Source organism: Ranitomeya imitator, chromosome 4, assembly GCF_032444005.1.
Source record: "Ranitomeya imitator isolate aRanImi1 chromosome 4, aRanImi1.pri, whole genome shotgun sequence".
In the NCBI taxonomy this organism is placed as follows: Eukaryota; Metazoa; Chordata; class Amphibia; order Anura; family Dendrobatidae; genus Ranitomeya; species Ranitomeya imitator.
Window position 1 is genome coordinate 238,256,326 of NC_091285.1, and position 24,819 is coordinate 238,281,144.

At 46.5% G+C, this 24,819-nt stretch overlaps 1 long non-coding RNA gene across 1 annotated transcript in view; it reads right to left on the minus strand.

Moving 5' to 3' along the window:
• Positions 1-14,718, minus strand: part of LOC138674052 (uncharacterized) — a 71,779-nt gene extending 57,061 nt beyond the window's left edge. Inside the window, exon 1 of the long non-coding RNA XR_011320451.1 lies at positions 14,619-14,718. This is a non-coding gene — a long non-coding RNA (uncharacterized lncRNA). The remainder of the gene's footprint in view (positions 1-14,618) is intronic.
• Positions 14,719-24,819: the final 10,101 nt, after the last annotated feature.

The following is a 24,819-nucleotide window of genomic DNA, read 5'->3' on the forward strand; positions in this document are numbered from 1 at the left end:
GATCCTGAAGGAGTGACCACTATATTGTGTTGCAGGTAAGCCCGCTGCCGCCAAACATTTCCTAAAAACAGAAATGAACTGAAAACGGGACAAGAAAGACCCATTTTCGTGCACCAAGAATGGCTCGTCTAACACCCCGCCTTTTGCCATGTACTTCTTCACGGATGCCACCGGGCACACCTGGGATCCTTCAACATTGAACAACACCACTTTGCACCCTTTCCCATACACGTCCGTTTTGGAAGCCTTAATAAACACTACCACCTTATTCCCTTCGACATCCACGTTTTCTCTTAACAAAATACCTTTTTTACTAACGGACGGGCTAACCAACTCACCTAACCGAAATGCCCCAAAGAAGGCCAAAGAAAAGGCTGCACAGAACAGAACCACTTCCCATTCGGAAAAACACACCTCTTGCAACTTCCGCTCAATGGCTGAGAGCACCTCATAAGATACGGGTCGGCGACCGTCCGAAGCCTTCCAGCCTTTCTTCCAACCCCGAACAACTTGCTGAACCAAGAAGGATTTCGTTATATCCTTACCCCCCCTCCATTTAAGGTTGAAGGCTAGCCCCGCCAGAAACTTATTCAAACGTGTCACAGACCAACCTGCCTCCCAATGATGACCTAAGAACAACAACAAACCATACTCCTCCTCCATATCCTGGTCCATACTTGACATCCAGGATTCCCACAAGCTCCAAGCCTGATTATAATGAGACCAAGATGAATCCGCGAGCGATTTGGTAAATAACTCTGTTACGGCCCTCGCGGCAGGTTCCACAACTCCACTGGACAATCCCGGCCCGCGCTCTCCGCCTGTGGTGCCAAATCCCGGAAAAGCTGCCACTGAAATTGAGAAAGAGCAACAACTATTGGATCAGGCGCTGACAAGCTAACTTCAGATACAATCCATAAGTTAAACTTAAGACCCAGGAAAACCAAGTGCTGCAAGACCTTCACTACTGCAGGCGTAGCCGCTGACAACGAGTTTACCGCCGTCACCGTTCCAACATGCTCACAATGAAAAGAAATCTTCAAATTCCTCAATTTGTCACCCCACAGGGCCAACGCAACTACCCTGGGGAACAAAAGCAACAGTAGCCGGTTGTTTGTTAACCCCTCCTCCTTCCATTCTTCCGGCCAAGCCGCTGCTGACCAGCTACCATGAAAGAAAAGACCAAAGCCACTCATTTCAACGACATGCACCAAAATGCCCAAGGAGGTAGCATCTGCCACCGGCTGAATCCACAGAGATCTGCAATTGTACTCGTCCAGAAAATCCGCCCACATCTTCAAATCGTCCCGAAACTCTTTCTTTATCCTGATGAAATGCAAAGGGGACTTTACCCCTACTGTTGCCAAGGATAGGCGGCGGCAGAACGCTCGACCCATCGGCATGATCCTACATGCAAAGTTCAGTTTCCCTAACAACGATTGCAAACTGCGCAAATTTATCTTCTTCAAACCAATCGTATTAACCACATCTTGGCGCAACGCGGTAACCTTGTCTGCAGGTAGCCTACATTCCATTGCTACCGTGTCGATTTCAATGCCTAGGAAGCTCAACACTGTCACCGGACCAACTGTTTTATCCTCCGCCAAAGGCACCCCGAAGTTTTTTGTCACACTCTCCATTGTATGCAACAAAATCGAACAATCTGCTGATTCCGCTGGCCCTATAAACAGAAAGTCATCCAGATAGTGCGAACATGAGCGTATCCCAGACACATCTTTCACCACCCATTCTAGGAACGTGCTGAAGGCCTCAAAGTAAGCACATGAAATCGAGCAACCCATGGGAAGACAACGATCAACAAAGAAGCCGCCATCCCAAAAACAACCCAATAAATGCAAACTGTCAGGATGAACTGGCAACAAACGAAAGGCCGCTTCGATGTCGGTCTTAGCCAGCTTAGCCCCCTTTCCACATGCTCTAACCCACTCCATCGCTGAATCGAATGATAAGTACGACACCGAACTCAACTCGGGATCAATACCATCATTAACCGAAGATCCCTTCGGAAATGACAGGTGATGGATTAACCTAAATTTATTAGGTTCTTTCTTAGGGACCACGCCAAGAGGTGACACCCTCAGATTTGCAATCGGAGGGGCGACAAACGGGCCTGCCATTCTTCCCAGAGCAACTTCCTTATTCAACTTCTCCGACACGACCTCCGGGAATTGTAACGCCGATTTCAAATTTTTTCTTTTTAAACTAACATCCTGCTCAACATAAGGGATTTTGAAACCCTCCTTAAAACCGTCGCGCAATAAAACTGCAGCTGACCTATCAGGGTATCTACTTAGAAAGGCCTCCATCACGACCCACTGCACCGGAGTCACCCCTTTTGTCAGCTGAATCTCCAACTTTTTGCCTGTTACCCCTGAAACATTTTGAAGCGCTATGCACCCCCCCGCAGGTTGAACACTCGTGCCTATATTTACACTTGCTCCCGAATCTGCATATGCCATCATTGAAGGCGAAACACAGTCCCTTCTGCAAAGCCGCCGAGTGTCCTGACTGCCCTGAACTCCCGGCGCCCCCGTGAAAAGGCTGGCTAGTCTGACCTAAACGGGACGGGACCATAACTCTCATCCACAACGCTATGTCCTTGTGATCCCACCTGATACTTGGCCTAAAAGCCTTACGCTGACGAAACTGTTCGTCATAGCGTAACCAACCCTGTCCCCCATAGGTCCTGTAAGCCTCCCCTATGGCATCTAAGTAACAAAATAACGCCGAGCAATTTTCCGGGGCCTTCTCCCCGATTACGCTAGCCATAATAGCGAAAGCTTGCAGCCAATTTGAAAATGATCTGGGAATCAGCCTATATCTCCGTTTCTCATCTTCTTTTTTAGAGTCCTCCCTTCTAGGTCTATCCAAATTAAATCTCTCTAGGGGTAAAAGAGAAAATATTTCTATGTACTCCCCTTTCCAGATTTTTTCCCTAACCTCTTGTTTTAAATGTGCCCCTAACGGGCCCTCAAAGCAGACATAGACCTCCCCCCTAGCCGCATCGTCTAGTTGCGGTACATCCTCCTTTTCCTTATCCTGCAAAGCTCCCTCACCTGGTGCATCAATTCCTGACCCAGGCCCTGGTGCTGTTCCGTCCTTCTCCCTTGATGAGCTCCCCGTGTCTGCCGCAGGACCCGCACTGCTGGATGTACCCGTAACTTCAGACAACTGTCTAGACCCCTCAAACGACCCCGTATTTCCCAACCAAGCAGCTGACGGCAAAGACCCCCTGCTAAGACCGGACCCCCACAAGCCCGCTAGCTCCCCTAAACCTCTAAGGATTAAACCCATACCCCCGCTAGCAACTCCCGAAGTAATGTCACTATTCCTAGCTTCAGGGGAAACTATGCCTGGCAAATTAAAGATAGGGAAAATGTTCTCACCTAGCTGCCTGGGTGCTGTGAGCCCAGCAGCCGAAGATCCAGCTCCCAGCCGAAGGTGTCCTGCATCCCGACCGGCTTGATCCGCGATGTTGCCCGCCGAACTCCTGGCGGCCGTATCCGTGTCCTGGCGACTCGGTGATGCCGTCGACTGCCCTGGTGCTGCGGAAAGGGAAAAGGCCGAGCCAGCATCCTGCCGCCCGATGGAAGATGTGCGGCTCCTTGCCACGGATACGTCCCCGGCACTGCGTACCGAAGCGACGGAAGGTCGCCTGCCGGAATCCGGAAAATTTCCGACACCACCAGCAGAGGACGCAGATCCAGGAAAGTTCCGGCCATCACCAGCAGAGGGCGCAGATCCAGGAAAATCCCGGCCATCACCAGCAGAGGGCGCAGCTGCAGGAAAATCCCGGCCAACACCAGCAGAGGGCGCAGAACTTGCAATATCCAGGCCACCACCAGCAGAGGGCGCTGCTGCGTTGAAGACTCCAGAGCTGTGCACTGCAGAAGGCCGCACGCTGATGCCAGGGCCAGCCGACTGCCGCCCGCATAATCCTCGGCGCTGAGGGGCCACCGCACCTGACCCCCGTCTCCTCGGCTGTCGCTGCCTCCCACGCTGAGCGGCGCCAGCGGGCATGCTGGCGGCCGCCGTACCGGCTCCTGCTCCTGCCGCCCCACGTCGCCCGGACACTGAAGGAGGGGAGGAAGGATCCACCCCCCGTTGTAGGCCCCGCCGCACTGGAGGATTCCTCCCGACGCCGCGCTGTGAGGTGGAGGGAACAGCGCTGCTTACCGGAGGGTCCGCAGAGGGGCTCCTATTTCGGCGCCGGGCCCTGGGGATGATGTCCGGGCTTAGGCGCGCCGGAGGCCTAGTCCTCCGCGGCCGGCGCCCGTCCTGCGGTGCCTGCGATGGTGCTCCCGATGTCCCCTGGAGAAGGCTGTTAACGGATGCATTCAGCCAATCTGTCCCCTGGGAGCTGGCTGCCGTCCGGAGACGCTGGAGGATCGCTTCAACGTCCATTCTGGTAAGTGTGACAGAGATTCCTCACTTGTCACGCAGGCACCTAAAATGGATGCCTGCGTGAGGAGCGTGCCCCTTTTTATGTGCCCCCTCCCCACAGTCCCCTAGTTCCACCCCTTATTTTCAAAAAATGCCCCTAAAGCCACCCCTCAAGTTCCCAGTTAACCCCTTACCACCGTATCCCTTCTAACTGCTCCAGCTCCCCAGGTCCCACGTAACCCCGTCATGGCGGCCTCCCTTTACGTGCCGTGGGCCCCCAGTACGGCCTTTCTGGAATGTTGTTATAGAGCAGAAGGAGCGAAGTAGATGGATATATAGTATTGTGATAAGTTTCATTATAACCTGTGTTTTTATCATTTAGTTCTCTGCTCTTTCTGGGATTTGGGGTCCAATGAGTGGTCTGATCAGCAGGGCCAGACTGGGACTAAAATTCAGCCCTGGCATATGAAGGTGCACAGGCCCACTTGCCGCATGGTGAATATTTAATATCTTTGTGCACCTGTATGTTACAAGAAGTTAGGGGAGTGTAACACGACTATATAACATATAATCACAACTGAGCCCAGTATTACAGTTCAGTCCTATTTATTGCTCTTTGGTGCAGGATGAGACAAAGCTGCTATTTTACACACAGAGCGGGGTCTCATAGATAGCAAAGAGGATGCTGCACTCCATAGTGCTGCTGCGGCCCCTGCATATAGCTGATGGGCAGGGAGGCAAAGAGCCAGATACCCACTGAGCTAATATTTATGTATTTATTTTACTCACTGATATAGCACCATTAATTCCACAGCACTTTACAGATGTTATCAATTCTGGCCCTGATGGGGCTCACAATCTACATTCCCTATGAGTCTTTGGAATGTGGGAGGAAACCGGAGTACCTGGAGGAAATCCACTAAAATATGGGGAGAACATACAAACTCCTTGCAGATGTTGTCCTTGGTGGGATTTGAACTCAGGACCCCTGCGCTGCAAAGCAACAGTGCTAACCACTGACAGTGGTGTATCTAGGGGGGGCAGCCGGGGCATGTGCCCCGGGTGCAGCCGGCAGGGGGGTGCAGTCGGGCCGCCTAATGTGACGGTCCGCAGCGTTTCCCCCAGCGGATGCATTCTGCCGCCCCCTGTCTGGGAGTCAGCTGTTCTCTGTGCCGACTGTCAAGCTGACAGCTGGCACAGAGAAGCTGCAGAGCGCCGACTCCCAACAGGTGCGGAGATGGAGGGGGGCCTCTGCAGGGTGGCTGCGGCAGGCAGGGAGAAATCCCTGCAGCTCCACTGCCTTCAAGAGAAAATAGCAGCGGAGCTGCAGCGATCTGTCTTCCTGCTTCCTGCCCACACTTCTTCTCACACAGACGTGCCGCTGGATGATGTCATCATTCAGCGTCCGGCTGTGTCAGAGGAAGGAGATGGAGATACTGCGGCAGAGCGCGAGGAGAGGTGAGAGGGGTGTGTGTGTGTGTGTGTGTGTGTCCGCACGTGCATGCGTGTGTGTTGCACGCTGCAGGGGAATGTGCAGAGAAGTAAATGGTGTGTGTGTGTGTAGGGGAGGAGAGGGCAATGATGGTGGTGAAGGAGGAAATGATGGAAGTGGTGGAATGGGCAAGGATGGGGATGGTGGTGGAATGGGCAAGGATGGGGATGGTGGTGGAGGAGGAAATGATGGAAGTGGTGGAATGGGCAAGTATGGGGATGGTGGTGGAATGGGCAAGTATGGGGATGGTGGTGGAGGAGGAAATGATGGAAGTGGTGGAATGGGCAAGGATGGGGATGGTGGTGGAGGAGGAAATGATGGAAGTGGTGGAATGGGCAAGGATGGGGATGGTGGTGGAAGAGGAAATGATGGAAGTGGTGGAATGGGCAAGGATGGGGATGGTGGTGGAGGAGGAAATGATGGAAGAGGAGGAAATGATGGAAGTGGTGGAATAGGCAAGGATGGGGATGGTGGGGGAGGAGGAAATGATGGAAGTGGTGGAATGGGCAAGGATGGGGATGGTGGGGGAGGAGGATTGCTTGGGAGGAAATGCTGGAGGTGGTGAAATGGGCAATGATGGGCATGACGGAGAAGGCAATGATGGAGGTGGTGAAGAGAGCAATGATGGGGTGGGGTAGAGGACAATAATATGTGTGTGGACAATTTGAGTGGGGATAGGGGGATTTATTATGTGTGGGGAGAATTTGTGGATGAGGGAATTTATTATGTGTGGGGTGAGATTTGTAGTGGGGATGGGGGATTTAATGTGTGTGGGAGACTTGAGGACACAAATTGAAGACCAATGGGGGGCATATATGAGGAAACAGTACAGGGGAATTGGGAGCATGTATGAGGAAACAGTATGGGGGAATGAGGGCATGTATGAGGAAACAGTATAGGGGAATGGGGGGCATGTATGAGGAAACAGTATGGGGGAATTGGGGGCATGTTTGAGGAAACAGTATGGGGGAATTGGGGGCATGTATGAGGAAACAGTATGAGGGAATGGGGGGCATGTATTAGGAAACAGTATGGGAGAATGAGGGCAAGGTATGAAGAGCGATGTGAAAAATGTATGTGGACAGAGTACGGGAAGTGAGGGTGATGGGATGTGTGCAGACACAGTATGGGGAGTTAGGTGAGCAGGTAGTATAGAAAGTGAGGGGGTAAATATATGAGGAGACAGTATGGTGAACAGGAGGGATGTGAGAGGAGACAGTATAAGGAGGGAGGGGAATAGTGTGAGGAGACAGTATGGGGGGGACAAAGTGAGTGGGCACAGAACAGAAACTGAATAGTGGGGGTGCAGCATGGAGGGACAGTGTGAGGGCACAGCCAGGAGGGAATAGTATACCAGGAAGGGGGAGTTTGATGATAGAGTACAGTATAAATACTGGGCCCTTTAGGGGGAAAACAGTAGGAGACGACAATGTGAAGAGGGGACCGGTATGGAAAGGAGAGGTCAGTGTGAAGAGCATGTACCATAAGAGAGACAATGTGGGGGTCATATTATGTGCAGACAATATAGTGAGGGGCAATTTTTTATTCAGGAGCATTTTAATGACACTTGTATCTTCAAGGGCGTCATATGGAGATTTTCTGCAAAAGAACGGAGAAGATGGAACTCTGCAGAGACGGCTGTGGATGAGAAAACTCATCATGGGGTCTGGACAAGATGAAGAAAAGAAGGAGATCGGCTCCAGAGATGACGTCATCTATAAGGTACCTGGATGTAAATGTTATTTGTGATACATTCAAGAAAAGAGGAGGGGGGAGAGGGAAGGTTAGGAGCTTGACACGCTGAGACATGCATCTGTAAACCGTTGCAAATGAATATAGCTGGTGGGTGCTGTACCTGCTGATGCCTCCTTTGTGCCCTCTAGATGGTAAAATTGACCCCCACTAGAAAATATTAATGCACTGTGCAAATGCACTAGATCCACATTTTTCCCCTAGAAAGTAATGATGCCCCATTTGCACATATACAAGCCATAGTAATCTGAGTGCCCCCATAACATCTACTAATGTCCTCTGAGTCCCCAATGTACAACTCCACTCTATACATTATGATTGGCAAACAGCTCCCCTATATACAGTATAATACACCCACAGTTCCTGTATACACAATGTGATGTTCCCACAACTGCCCTCTACACAGCACTATGGGCTCACAGCTCCATTATACACAGTACAGTGGTCCCACAGCTCCACTATACACAGAATGGTGGGCCTACAGCTCCCCAATACACTGTATGGTCGTCTGATAGCTCCCTAATACACAATATGTTAGTCCCACAGCTTCCCAATACACAGTATGGTGGGCCCACAGCTCCCCTATGCACAATATATTGGGCCCACAACTCCGCCATACAGGGTAGGAAGGGCACACAGCTTCCCTACACATAGCATGATATCCCCACTGCTCCCCAAAAATACTGAATAATGAATACCACAGACTGTATAATGGTCCCGCATTAGTCCACAAACTATATAATGGCCCCTAAATTAGTCCCCAAACTGTATAATGGCCCCCGCACATTAGCTCCCAAACTGTACAGTATAATGCTCCCCCATATTAGCTCCCAAATTTGTATAATGGCCCCCGCACATTAGCTCCCAAACTGTACAGTATAATGCTCCCCCATATTAGCTCCCAAATTGTACAGTATAATGCTCCCTCACATTAGCTCCCAAATTGTATAATGGCCCCTGCATTAGTCCCCAAACTGTACAATCCCCCCCACATTAGCTTGCAAACTGTATAATGGTCCCTGCTCATTAGCTCCCAAACTGTACAGTATAATGTTCCCCCACATTAGCTCCCAAATTGTATAATGGCCACTGCATTAGTCTACAAGCTGTATAATGACCCCTGCATTAGGTCCCAAGCTGTATAATGGCCCCTACATTAGTCCCCAAGCAGTATAATGGCCCCCTGCATTAGCCCCCAAGCTGTAGAATGGTCCCTACATTAGTCCCCAAGCTATGAAATGGACCCTGCATTAGTCTACGAGCTATAAAATGGCTGCTGAATTAGTCCCTAAAATGTATGAGAGCCCCCACACAGTTTCAGGTGCCACACACTATGTAGAAGGATCCCCCATTGTTTATTATGTCCCCACAACACACCACAAGTTTTAATTTAAAGAAAATCATATAGTCATCTAATCTAAGATCCTGACAGTCCAGTGACAAGGCAAAGTGCTGCATAGTGCCGACTCCTGCACCAAGTGTCAGAGTCCCGTCTCAGCACGATGATGACAATGCGCCAGGAATCTGGCATCCTCAGTGTGCATTGGCGCCTTGGTTGTTCTGTAGACCTTAGGCATAAAGCGATCTGTGGTCTACAGAACAGAGAGCGGTAGTGCAGGGAGATCTACCACAGGAATCAACTGCATATGGGCATTGTACATGCTGATTAATTAAGGGCATTGTAGCTCTGGGTGGGCCCAGGGTAACCATCCACTCTGCCCCCGGTAGCTACGCCTCTGTATACTGTGGCTACATAGTCACATAGTTCCCTGTATATAACACCCAATGTCTGCACATAGCATAGGCTGTATGAGTGACATATTCTCCTGTACACTGTATGTACTATGTGTACTGTGTATACTATGATATATGCACTGACCAATCGCTCCTGGACTGGGCTACAGAACATACATGATAGAGTATATGGTGGCTCTATATATTATATGCAGTGTATGATGTCCTGCAGTCAGGCTCAGGAGTGATCAGCCTATGATCCTGTATACAGCTGTCTGCAGTCGCCCTGGGACTGTGAGTTATTGATGCAGCTTGATCTTACACACAGATCGGGCAACCCTAGAGCCGATGACCCCACTGACAGTACAACCCGATCTGTGTCAAGCAGAGGCGTAGCTAGGGGTTCAGCCCAGGGGGGGCGAGACATCTGAGTGGGCCCCTAACCTCTGATTACAACTATGGTGATGCACCCTAATAGTGGACGTAGGAGAACGTCAGCAGATGATCCTGCTGCAACTAAAAAAAAAAACATCTCCACAAGACCAATACTGATATTACCACCATATTGTGACCATATAGGGGTAGATACCAGTCCTACAAAGCATACAAGTGATTACAGCACAGTTACAGATGATGACTTACCACTGACGTTCTTTCTGATGGAATCGTTCACTTTTCCCGCCTTTTCCATCTGGTCCAGACCGACATGGCGACTTTTCCACCCAGAAATTACAACAAAGACACATTTCACTTCTCATATTCCAGCCATCACCATCTATTCCCAACCTGCACAAACCCCTCATCCTGCTGATACCCCAATACTGAGCCGCTGCTGCCGTATGTGTCCCTATTACTGCACCTGATACCCCAATACTGAGCCCTGGCTGCCGTATGCGTCCCTATTACTGCACCTGATACTCCAATACTGAGCCTCTGCTGCCGTATGTGTCCCTATTACTGCACCTGATACCCCAATACTGAGCCTCTGCTGCCGTATGTGTCCCTATTACTGCACCTGATACCCCAATACTGAGCTGCTGCTGCCGTATGTGACTCTATTACTGCACCTGATACCCCAATACTGAGCCTCTGCTGCCGTATGTGTCCCTATTACTGCACCTGATACCCCAATACTGAGCCGCTGCTGCCGTATGTGTCCCTATTACTGCCCCTGATACCCCAATACTGAGCTGCTGCTGCCGTATGTGTCCCTATTACTGCCCCTGATACCCCAATACTGAGCCGCTGCTGCCGTATGTGTCCCTATTACTGCCCCTGATATCCCAATACTGAGCCTTTGCTGCCGTATGTGTCCCTATTACTGCACATGATACCCCAATACTGAGCCTCTGCTGCCGTATGTGTCCCTATTACTGCACCTGATACCCCAATACTGAGCTGCTGCTGCCGTATGTGACTCTATTACTGCACCTGATACCCCAATACTGAGCCCTGGCTGCCGTATGTGTCCCTATTACTGCACCTGATACTCCAATACTGAGCCGCTGCTGCCGTATGTGTCCATATTACTGCACCTGATACCCCAATACTGAGCCTCTGCTGCCGTGACTATTACTGCCCCTGAGACCCCAATACTGAGCCTCTGCTGCCGTATGTGACCCTATTACTGCACCTGATACCCCAATACTGAGCCGCTGCTGCCGTATCTGTCCCTATTACTGCACCTGATACCCCAATACTAAGCCCTGGCTGCCGTATGTGTCCCTATTACTGCACCTGATACCCCAATACTGAGCCTCTGCTGCCGTATGTGTCCCTATTACTGCACCTGATACCCCAATACTAAGCCCTGGCTGCCGTATGTGTCCCTATTACTGCACCTGATACCCCAATACTAAGCCCTGGCTGCCATATGTGTCCCTATTACTGCACCTGATACTCCAATACTAAGCCCCGGCTGCCGTATGTGTCCCTATTACTGCTCCTGCTGTGTGGTACAAATGCAATGCTCCTCATTCTGCATCACATAGTAATGCCACCACTGTGCCCTTACATAGTACAATGTCTCCTTTGTGCTCTCACAGTAGCCCCAAACTCTTTACAGGCCCCCACAGTAGTCCCCACACTGTATATAGGCCCCTACACTGTATGATGTCCCGACAGCAACCTTCAAACTGTATAGTGACCCCTGCGTTAGCTCCCACACTGTATAATGACTCCTGCCTTAGGTCCCATGCTGTGTAACGGCCCCCACATTATCTACCACACTTTATAATGTAGCTCCCACTCCTTGGATTCTGGTCACTGTCTGTCCCTCTCTGGGGGCTGATACTTGCACAGCCCTGAAATATATGACAAAGACATAAATAGAAGAAACTGCCAGTGGGTGTGTATAGAGGCCATCATATGGGTATAGCTCCCTGAATGTGTCCAGGTAACCCTAAAGGAATACTCTTGTCTGGACAAGACCCCAAAGAGGGAAATGGAAATGAGGGAATCAGAAAAAAGAGGGGGAGGTAGAATATTACCCATCTAAAGAAAACAGTACACCCCCTGGCTCTTCTGTTCCTTTTTCCTCTTCTCCCCCTTGGGGATCTGGTGGTCTAGACTGAGTATATGTAAATGGACCCGCACCCATATGTGATTTTCTATATGCACCTACTTGCTGTTTCTATTTTCTTCTGTCTGGCTATTTTTCATCTTAATATATACTTACCTTGTAATGTCTTCACATCCTGTTCCGTCCAGATGTGTCCAGATCCCAGAATTCTAAGAGGCGGAAGTTCACCGACCACCATATTGGGACACCCAAGTGATGGGTGTCTCAATTTGGAGACTGTTTACGATACCAGCCTCTTGCGCGGTACTACCAGCTGAACACCGTCCACCACACACACTGTATACGCCGTACGCACCAAACAAACTGTATACGCCGTACGCACCACACACACTGTATACGCCGTACGCACCACACACACTGTATACGCCGTACGCACCACACACACTGTATATACCGTACGCACCACACACCCACACACACTGTAAACGCCGTAGGCAGTACACACACACACACTTTATACTCATCCTCTTGAGCGGTACCACCAGCGGAACACCGTTGCAAACATGCCACTGCCGGGATCAGCCGAATGACTCACTGACCGCCGCCATCTTTGTACAAGAGGAGTGCAGAGCACATGGGGTAGACAGGTCAAAGAAGAGAGCACAGACGGGGGAAAGAGAGAGTGGATAGGTGGGCGAGCACATGGGGGGGAGAGATTCTCAACTCTACTAAGCCTGACCCCATCGTGACATTACCGCCCTCCCAATGCGATAGCATCGGGTCTCCATATAGTAAATATATATTCATCCTCAACTTTTTTAATAAAAGGTTTTACCTTTTATTTCTCATATTTTGTGTTTTTTATTTTTCGTGTTTACCACCTTAGATTTACTGATATGAAATCATGCAGACACTGGTCTGATAGGATCCTGACCCAGGCTACAGGATAGAACATATATATGGGTTGGGGTCTTATCAGACCAGTGTTATATATATATATATATATATATACATACATATACACACTAGATGGTGGCCCGATTCTAACGCATCGGGTATTCTAGAATATGCATGTCCACGTAGTATATTGCCCAGCCACGTAGTATATTGCCCAGCCACATAGTATGTTGCCCAGCCACATAGTATGTTGCCCAGCCACGTAGTATGTTGCCCAGCCACGTAGTATATTGCCCAGCCACGTAGTATATTGCCCAGCCACGTAGTATATTGCCCAGCCACGTAGTATATTGCCCAGCCACGTAGTATATTGCCCAGCCACGTAGTATATTGCCCAGCTACGTAGTATATTGCCCAGCCACGTAGTATATTGCCCAGCCACGTAGTATATTGCCCAGCCACGTAGTATATTGCCCAGCCACGTAGTATAGAGACTTAAAAAACAAATATACATATACTCACCTTCCGAAGGCCCGTTGAAGTCCTGCTATACTCACCCTCCGCCGCCTTTCCCGCTTCTCTGGACGCTCCCGGGACTGCTCCATTGCAGGCGGCAGCTTCCGGTCCCAGGGATGGTGTGAGCAGGACCTATGATGACGTTGCAGTCACATGACCATGACGTCACGGCAGGTCCTTGTCGCACACCAGCCCTGGGAGCGGAAGCTGCCGCTTGCAATGGAGCGGTCCCGGGAGCGTCCAGAGAAGCGGGAAAGGCGGCGGAGGGTGAGTATAGCAGGTTTTTTGTTTTTTTTTATTATTTTTAACATGACATATTTTTACTATTGATGCCGCATAGGCAGCATCAATAGTAAATTGTTGGGGACACACAGGGTTAATAGCAGCGGTAACGGAGTCCGTTACACCGCGGGCCATTACCGCTGCCATTAACCCTGTGTGAGCGGTGAGTGGAGGGGATTATGGAGTGGGCGCCGGGCTGTGCGTGCAGGTGAGTAGGGGAGGGACTAATCGGACTGTGGCCGTCGCTGATTGGTCGCGGCAGCCATGACAGACAGCTGCCAAAACCAATCAGCGAATGAATAACCGTGACAGAAGGAGAGACAGACAGACGGAAGTACCCCTTAGACAATTATCTATATATATAATTGTCTAAGGGTTTTTCCGTCTGTCTGTCTGTCTTTCTGTCTGTCTGTCTGTCTTTCTGTCTGTCTGTCTGTCTTGGAAATCCCGCGTCTCTGATTGGTCGAGGCCGCCAGGCCTCGACCAATCAGCAACGGGCACAGCGACGATGATGTCATAATGGTTGCCATGGCGACGATGATGTCATAAAGGTTGCCTCGACCAATCAGCGACGGGCACAGTCTGCCGCGAATTCTGGAATCATCATTGTCCATATACTACGGGGACATGCATATTCTAGAATGCCCGATGCGTTAGAATCGGGCCACAATCTAGTGTATGTATATATATATATATATATATATATATACATATATACATACATACATACACTGACAAGACTGGTCAGTAATGTGCATTGCAAGACGTGACCCTGGCTGCAGGACCCCACAAATGAGGATATTTGACTCTTTCCCATATATGGTATATATAGGAAAGAGACATATTGTATATCCTCATCTGTGGGGTCCTGCAGCCAGGGTCACTCACTCTATGAGTGGACATTACTCACCAGCCGCCATAAATCTTCAGTGCCTTAGTAACTGCAGATACAGCACAGGAATCCTACTGGGTGTTATCAGGAGAGCAGCAGAGTAGAGTAGTAGTGTGAGCTGTACTTACACCGCTGTGTCCTGCTCCTCTCACTGGAAAAAGATGCTTCTTGCCTTCTTCCTGTCTGCTGTGCAGCAGACATTGCATGCCCCCTCAGCGTGCACTGTGGGCGTGTCTTCAGTGAAGGCAGGCAGCTGTCAGGTACAGTGCTGGTACTCAGCGTGTATCAGCATAGGGGGGGGGGCTTGGGGAATATGCTCCTCTCTCTTCAGCCACTGCCCGCGGTAGTGCAGGGAGAGATCATGTCTGTCTCCCTCTTCTCTACCGCGGGCTGTGCACGCTGATATAATTAAGTGTAGCATAGCTCCAGGTGGGCCCCTGTGAGCGGTGGGCCCGGGGCAACCGCACCCTCTGCCCCCCTGCTAGCTACGCTACTGCGTGCAAACCACCCTTGGGGGTAAAGGGGTTAAGTGTATTGCCACAGAGAATAAGCAGCTACATTATTAGCGGGTTGGAGAAAATAACATAAGTTCATCAAGTTCAACCATTTATACATACAACCTCGGAACGATAAGAAAGACAACACACAAAATAGATTACTTTGCCATTGGGCATAAAGTAGAAAAATCCAAAATCCACAAATTATCTTTATTTGTTATAAGAAACATCAAACAATTAGCTAAGCAGAAATCTAACTCTAGACTTTAACTCAAACTTCAAAACTAAGCAGAAGGCAAAGAAGATACTCAATCTGAAGATATGTATTGTACTGTTGTGTAAATTACAAGACATTGGAAATTCTACAATATGAAAAATCACTCTGAGTATCCAAAAAGATTTGTATTGTATTACTTCTGTTTCTTTCACCCTGATAAAAAATAGTGGGGTAAGATCTTGGTGCTATTAAACATATTTACAGATAAACATGTATTAGCGTCATTGAAAATAAATATTTGGCCTGTCAGTTTTCCTTATTGTCTTTCCATCTTCTCTAAATTAATCTACAATATTGTATTAGAGTCTACAGCCGAGTAACATCAACCACATCTGAAAGATATACCGTATATACTTGAGTATAAGCCGACCCGAGTATAAGCCGACCCCCCTAATTTTGCCACAAAAAACTGGGAAAACTTAATGACTCGAGTATAAGCTTAAGGTGGAAAATGCAGCAGCTACTGGTAAATTTAAAAAATAAAAATAGATATCAATAAAAGTAACATTTATTGAGACATCGGTAGTTTAAGTGTTTTTGAATATCCATATTGAATCAGGAGCCTCATATAATGCTCCATACAGTTTATGATGGGCCCCATAAGATGCTCCATATTAAAATATGCCCCATATAATGCTCCACAAATGCGGATTATGGCCCCATAAGATGCTCCATACAGATAATTGCCCCATATAATGCTGCACATGGCCCCATAAGATGCTCCATACAGATAACTGCCCCATATAATGCTGCACATGGCCCCATAAGATGCTCCATACAGATATTTTCCCCATATAATGCTGCACATGGCCACATAAGATGCCCCATACAGATATTTGCCCCCATATAATGCTGCACATGGCCACATAAGATGCCCCATATAGATATTTGCCCCCATATAATGCTGCACATTGCCACATAAGATGCTCCATACAGATATTTGCCCCGTATAATGCTCCACAAATGTTGATTATGACCCCATAAGATGCTCCATACAGACATTTGCCCCGTATAATGCTCCACAAATGTGGATTATGGCCCCATAAGATATTTGCCCCCCTATCATGCTGCACATGGCCCCATATAATGCTGCACATGGCCCCATACAGATGCCCCATACAGATATTTGCCCCCATATCATGCTGCACATGGCCACATAAGATGCCCCATACAGATATTTGCCCCCATATCATGCTGCACATGGCCCCATACAGATGCCCCATACAGATATTTGCCCCCATATCATGCTGCACATGGCCACATAAGATGCCCCATACAGATATTTGCCCCCATATCATGCTGCACATGGCCCCATACAGATGCCCCATACAGATATTTGCCCCCATATCATGCTGCACATGGCCGGATAAGATGATCCATACAGATATTTGCCCCCATGTCATGCTGCACATGGCCACATAAAATGCCCCATACAGATATTTGCCCCATATGCTGTTGCTCCGATTAAAAAAATAAAAAAATTACATACTCACCCCTCCAGCCCCCGACACTTGCTATAGTCACTTGCTCCCCGTTCCACCGCTGACTGCTGTGATGTCTTCCCATCCTCTGCACCGATGTTCAGGAAGAGGGCGGCACGCACCAATCGCGTCACCGCACCCTCTGACCTGAGCGTCACTGCGGAAGACACAGCGGAGCCAACGGTGGAATGAGGAGCGGGTGAACATCACGCACTGCCCCGTCATACTCACCTGTACCTGGTGCCGTCGCTGCACTTCTGTTCCCCGGCGCAGCATATTCTTCCTGTAGTGAGCGGTCACCGTTACCGCTCATTACAGTAATGAATATGCGGCTCCACCCCTATGGGAGGTGGAGTCGCATATGGATTACTGTAATGAGTGGTGCCATGTGACCGCTCACTACAGGAAGACGCTGCAGCGCTGGAAGAAGCAGGGACGTGCAGGGACCGCGCCAGGAGTAGGTAAGTATAATTAGACAGCCCCCGCTCCCCCTCCCCTGCCGACCCCTGGGTATGACTCAAGTGTAAGCCGAGAGGGGGACTTTCAGCCCAAAAAAGTGGGCTGAAAATCTCGGTTTATACTCCAATATATACGGTAAATCTGTTTGCTTGAAGTGCAAATCACAAATGTTATTTATACAGCATTCTTGCGCCACCTGGAAGTTATTCCAAAGCTGAAACTAATAAAAACGGTTGTCTAAAAAAAAAAAAATTCGGGACTAGTTTAAGTAATGTTTTCATTCAATCTTACCTATAAGTTGTGATCATCATTATTTTTTATTGAGTGATTGATGCATTTTAAGAAATCCTTGGGAACCATTTGTTACTTTACGCATGTTATGATAGTAAAGTAGAGTTTGTACATGCTTGCATTACTATCCTCTGACATTAGATAAAATATATAGTATATAATTCCCATTTCATACAAACTTAACTTTAAACTGTAGTGCACATAAATATGTAAGTTCTAATATATTTGTTTGGTGACTGTACATAACTTCTTTATAGTGTAACATATTTCCATATGTAAAAAACGCAAAGTTTGTTTTTTTTATATAAAGATATATCATTTGCGTTGAGGCCCAGAAATTTATAATCACAGTTAAAATTCTTTTATGAGAGTAAAACAAATTGTAAGACCATTTAAAATAATACGATTAAAAAAATGCTTTACTTTTTAAAACTCCCAAACAAGTCACTATAAAGAAGGAGTTACCTTTCTATTCATGGTGGCTTGTTTTCCATATAAGTCATATAAGTGCAGGTCTCAGATTTAGATTTAGAGCTGAAATCTATCAAACATTTATGGTATATGCCTATTGTCTTTTTAGAGAGGAAGAGGACTAAAACACTAGTGTCACCTATAGGAAGTAGCAATCCTAGAAGTCAATTTCGACCCTTTAACGAGCCTTGTCACATGACTTAGGATAAAAGCCAATACCAGAATCTCAATTTGCAGACACTATGTTTCAGGGTACTGCCCCTCGTCAGTGCAAAACGTGACAACTGGTTTTGCTGTGTGACAGGCGTCACCAGTCCCAGCTGCTTCATCCATTTCAGGAATAAAGGCTGATGCATAAGTTGGAAAGTGGTGCTGATGTAGAACGTTAAAAAAATCTGCCAATAAGTTGGGTTCCATTTAGATGTCACAATGGGACCATATCTCTGTAAAGTAACAACAATTTTGTTAATTAGTGTTATTGTCATTGTTTAAAATTCCAGACTTTTATAAATTAGATTTTTAAATGTAATATTAGTACTGCAAAAAGTAATATTGTGTCAATAAGAATAATGTCCAGAATGCAGTACAGGAATCCTGTTGTTTGAAATATGGACATTCCTAGAACATCTGTTTTGGGTTTAGCTTTTGCATAAATACAGTAATGCCACACTGCAGATGTGTTTCAACGCATTATCAAAGGTATAAATTTAAACTGACCATATCAGGGCACGATTTCCATGTAACTTAAGGGTGGGCTTAAACTCAATTGCAAATCCATTTTCATTTATGTATCTTGAAACAAATCGCTTTCAAATCAATGATTGACCTTTGAGGAAAATATGCTTAGTGCAGGAAGAGGATTACTACACCAATTCCAATTATTTTTGTATTTCAGTTCTGGATTCCTGGCACTAATATAAGTTCCCTACCCCCTGTATTACACTTACCAGCTGCTGTCTTCAGCTGTTCCTGGTGTCACTTAGGTTCTGATCCACCATCTTGATGCCTCAAATTCTGACCAACCAGAAGTCAGAGGTAACAGCATTGATGAAGGTGTTACTATACGAAGGGAACATGCATAAGTGATACCACTCCACAGGTGGGCATCTTCCTCCAGTGACCTCTCATGGGTTCAGAACCAAAATCGGAACATGTCTCATATTTAACAAAATGCTCTACATTTAACTCTGGTGACCATTTTCAAAGAAAAAGGTGTGATGGCACCATTTATATTCGCTCACCTCACCGTACAGCTCACTAAGCAATCAAATTACAACAGCCTACTGTAGTCCATACAAGTGGGAGAAGAGAGAGAAAGAAATAGGCAGAAAGACTCAGACAGATGTTCAGCTGCTTTTCAGTAAAGGTACCTTCACACTAAACGATATCGCTAGCAATCCGTGACGTTGCAGCGTCCTCGCTAGTGATATCGTTTAGTTTGACACGCAGCAGCGATCAGAATCCTGCTGTGATGTCGTTGGTCGGGGCTAGAAGGCCAGAACTTTATTTGGTCGCTGGCTCTCCCGCTGACATCGCTGAATCGGCGTGTGTGACACCGATTCAGCGATGTCTTCGCTGGTAACCAGGGTAAACATCGGGTTACTAAGCGCAGGGCAGAGTCATCATAGAAGCCAGTCTTCACCAACAAGCTCAGAATCAACTTACAATCTTAGAGCATTTAAATGTGTGTAAATGCATTACACAAGTCATATAATGGTAATAAATAGTATTATTCCCCAGATAAAATGCCTTGAAAAACCTTTCATACCCTGTGAACTTTTCCACATTTTTTACATTACACTCACAAACACAAATTTGATTATTATTATTATTATTATTATTAAAATTATTATTATATTTTATTATGATTTTATGTGATATACATAAAGTTGCAAGTATTTGTGAAGTGCAAAGGAAATTATACATGGTTTTCTAATTATTTTAAACATATAAATCTGAAAATTGCACATGGATTTGAACTCCGCACCCCGGAGTCACAACTTTGTAGGACCACCTTTCACTGCAATTGTAATAATTCTATATCTCTATCAGCCTTTTGCAGCATTCTTCTTCACATACGCACTGCAGCTCAGTGAGATTGGATGAAGGCGTCTGTGAGCAGCAATTTTCAAGTCTTGCAACAGATTCTCAGAGGGATTTACGTCTGGATTATGACTGGGTCGTTCACACACATGAATATACTTTAATCCAAACCATTCCATTGTAGCTCCAGCAGTAAGTTTAGGGTGAATGTCCTTTTGGAATGTAAACCTTCTCCCCAGTCTTATGTCTTTTGCGGCCTCTAGCAGGTTTTCCTTTGGCAATTCCCTGTTTAGTTTCATCCATCTTCCTATCAACTATGATCAGCATTATTGTGCCTACTGAAGAAAAGCAACCCCAGAGCATGATGCTGCCACAACCATGTTTGACAATGGCGATGGTGTTTTCAGGTTGACGTGCGGTGTTAATTTTCCACCACACATAGCATTTTGCAATTAGCCCAATATGTCCTACTTTGGTCTCAAGTGATCAGAGCACCTTCTTCAACAATTTCACTGTGTCCCCTTACATGGCTTTCTGGAAACATCTAATGGTACTACTTATGGTTTGCATTAAAAAATGACTTAAAGGCCAGATTTCTGAAGTACTCATCTAATAGTTGTCCTGTGGACATATTCTCAAACCTAAGCTGCAGTTTTCTGCAGCTGCTACAGAGTGAACATTGGCCTCTTGACTGCTGCTCTAATTGGTGTTCTACTTGCTTGGGGTGTCAGTTTAGGTGGATGACCATGATTTGGTGGGTTTGCAGTTGTGCCATACTCTCTCCATTTGTGGATGATGAATTGAACAGTGCTCCATGAGATGTTCAGAGCTTGGTCTACTTGTTTACAACCTAATCATGCTTTACTTTTCTCTACAACTTTATTCATGACCTGTCTGGTCTGTTCCTTAGCTTTCCTGATGTTGTTTGAACCCAAATGTTCTCATACCATCCTCCACAGCTGTGGTTATACTGAGAATAAATTACACACAGGTGGACTTAATTAACTAATTATGTGACTTATGGAAGCAATTGGTCACTAAGGATTTTATTTGGAAATATCTGCTGGGGGCTGAATACAAATGCACATCACAATTTTCAATTTTTTTTTTTAATTTTTTAGAAAACCATGTATCATTTCTTTTACACTTCACAAATACTTGCTACTTTGTGCTGGTATATTACATAAAATCCCAATAAAACACACTTACGTTTGAGAGTGTAACATGAAAAAATGTGGAAAAATTCACAGGTTATGAAAATACTTTTTAAAGGCACATGACAGTTCATTTTGCAAAGTTAGTTGAAATGATCGGTAGGCTTTAAGATTTACATGCATAACATTTTAATTAGTATATGTATTTCATATAAAAGACTGTTTTTTTTTAAACATTTCTGCTTTATATAGAAAATAAATATCAGCAAAAAAGGAATTATACATTTCTAGAAAATTAATACCATGTAAAAATCATACCATTAATGTAAACTGGTTTGACCCAGAACTTCAAGTTGTAAGTCAAGTTACTGTATTCTAATACTTGTTAGCTTGTAAAGCTATCATTCCATGCTATCCGTTTCAACTCACTAGATGTCACACTCTGATATATAATTTTAATTCATGTTATATGTGCACATTACTTTGTGCCAACCAAAATTATTCATATCTTTTAATACATTCCATGGGCATGACATTCCTGGTCTCTGCTCCAACAAGCCTTCTTCATTGCACAAATCAAGGCTTAAGCTAATATGCCTGGCAGTGGCATTACTTAACCTTAGCTCCTTGCCAAGCTCTAGCAAATAAAATATATCTTGTGAAAATGCTTCTGGCATTTTAAGTTTTAATAATATGTTTTGCAAGCATGTTCCCTCAGCATTAGCATATTCGACAAAATCACTTTCTGCTAAGAGTTTTGTTAGATTTTATCATCCAAGCACAAACATTTCCACACATTGTAATATATGGATGATCTAACTATGATTCCTATTAGAACAACGGACAACCATGTTAATAGGGAGCCGAGCATGTGCCAAATCAACTTAACTAATACATTGATGTGGAAATCCTAATTCATTTTTAATGGAATATAGTATACAAAGTCTTAAAAGAGTTGTCCAAAACCTAACTGAATTTTATATAATTATTTATTTCCTGTAAAAAACTAAGCACTTTTCTAATATACCCTGACAAGCGAAAGGAAACAGTATTTCCATATCTCACCATCCACTATTGCTTCGAATGTGAGACTACCATCATTTTATAGGCAATCAGCTTGGCTATCTCATACATAAATTTGACTTGCAACTATTTTGCATATTATTGGTTATGCAGATTCTTGTCATGTCACTGCATTTTTACTGTTTGGATCCTGGTGGTGAAAAAATCTTTTTCTTCCTGTATACTACAAACTACAACCTGTTCTCACATCCCTAATAGCTGATTGTGTTACTAAGTTGATTCACAAGTGCATGTCACTGCATTGTTACTGTTTTTGCTCATATAAATCTAAATTTACATTTATATTATTTTGTTAATCTATCTTTGCCTTTCAACACTGCCTGAATCCTTCTAGGCATGGTCTCGTCATATTCAAGCATGTCTCGACTGAAATCTGCTTCATAGTCTCTTCTACACATTTCCAAAATTGGTGCATGCTGGTTGGCTCACTTGGGTGTGTATACAGCTTTTTCTTCAACTCTACCCACAATTGTTTGATTACGTCGAGGTCTGGGTATTGTGGGGGCCAATCCAGCACCTCTACTTTATTGTCATTGATTTCTTGCCAATCTTGATGTATGCTTCTCTTCGGTGTCCTGCTGAAAAACTCTTTCCTCCTTTTTTATACTTGCAATACTTGACTGTACAAAGTAACTCATCTTGTAAGGTACTCACACATAGCTCAGCTTTGAGACCACCATAGATCCTGGTCAAGTATCCAACACCTTTGGCTTTGAAAAAAACCCATATCGTCAGGCTTCCTACACCGAACTGGACAGTTCCTTCAATTTGTCGATCCATTCGTCCCTTTTTCCCTTGTTTCTTCCAGACCCATTTTCACTAATCACAGCCTAGTCCACTGACTTTGGTCTCATCGCTCTAAATCACCCATTTCCAGTCTTCTAATGTGACAAGGGTCGGACTGGCCCACCGGGACCCAGGGAGAAGGAGAAGGAGGAGAAGGAGGAGGAGGAAGAAAAGAAAAAAAAGAGACGCGGGCCCTTTAGCTCTTCGGGCGGCGCCGACCGCTGCCACGACCAGGCCCCCCCCGGTGCCAGCGCTGGCATCGGACCCCCCTTCTAATACTCACCTCTCCTGGTTCCTGCGGCAGCTGCAGTGTCTTCAGTGCCCTCTGACTCTGCGATGTCTCAGGGCAGAGGGTGCGATGATGTTATCACTGCGCGCTCAGCCTCTCTGTCCTGAGCATTGCAGAGCCGGAGAGACGCTGAGTGCACCGGACCTGCACTGGGAACGGGAGAAGTGAGGATTTTTTTTTCTTTATGTCTGACTGGGGCCCATAATAACTTATGAAGGAGCAGGGGGGCATAATACTGTGCGGGGTGGGCATAATACTGTGCAGGGGGAGGGGGGCATAATAATGTGTGGGGGAGCTGGGGTGGGAAATACTGTGCGGGGGCATAATACTGTGTGGAGGAGCTGGGGGGGAAATACTGTGCGGGGAATAATACTGTGTGGAGGAGCTGGGGGGGAATACTGTGCGGGGCGTAATACTGTTTGGAGGAGCTGGGGGGAAATACTGTGTGGGGCATAATACTGTGTGGAGGAGCTGGGGGGAATACTGTGCGGGGGCATAATACTGTGTGGAGGAGCTGGGGGGAATACTGTGTGGGGGCATAATACTGTGTGGAGGAGTTGGGGGGGAATTACTGTGCGGGGCATAATACTGTGTGGAGGAGCTGAGGGGGGGCAAATACTGTGCGGGGCATAATACTGTGTGGAGGAGCCGGGGGGGAAATACTGTGTGGGCCATAATACTGTGTGGAGGAGCTGGGGGGAATACTGTACAGGGGCATAATACTGTGTGAAGGAGCTGGGGGGAATACTGTGTGGAGCATAATACGCTGCGGGGGCATAATACTGTGTGGAGGAGCTGGGGGGGGAAATACTGTGCGGGGCATAATACTGTGCAGGGGGCAATAATACTGGGCAGGGGGAAATAATACTGTGCAGGGGGCAATAATACTGTGCAGGGGGTGGGCATTATACTGTGCAGGGGGGGCATAATACTGTGTGGAGGAGCTGGAGGGAAATACTGGGCGGGGGGGCATAATACTGTGTGGAGGAGCGGGGAGCCCATAATACTGTGTGGAGGATCGGGGGTCCCATAATACTGTGTGGAGGAGCTGGGGGGCATAATACTGTGTGGAGAAGCACCGGGCCCACAATACTGTATGTAGGAGCAGGGGGCCCATGATGTGCTGTCTGGAGAAGCATTACATGGGGCCCATAATACTATATGGAGGACTATGAGGTGCCCATAATACTGTATGAGAAATTGCTGGTCAACTTTTAACCCTTATAACTCCCTAACAAAAAAATATTTTGGTTCCAAAGTTGTGCTGATGTAAAGTAGACATGTGGAAAATGTTACTTCTTAAGTATTTTGTGTGACATATCTCTGTGATTTAAGGGCATAAAAATTCAAATTTGGAAAATTGTGACATTTTCAAAATTTTCGCCAAATTTTTGTTTTTTTTCACAAATAAAAGCAGGTAATATCAAAGAAATTTTACTGCTATCATGAAGTACAATATGTAATGAGAAAACAATGTCAGAATCATCAGGATCTGTTG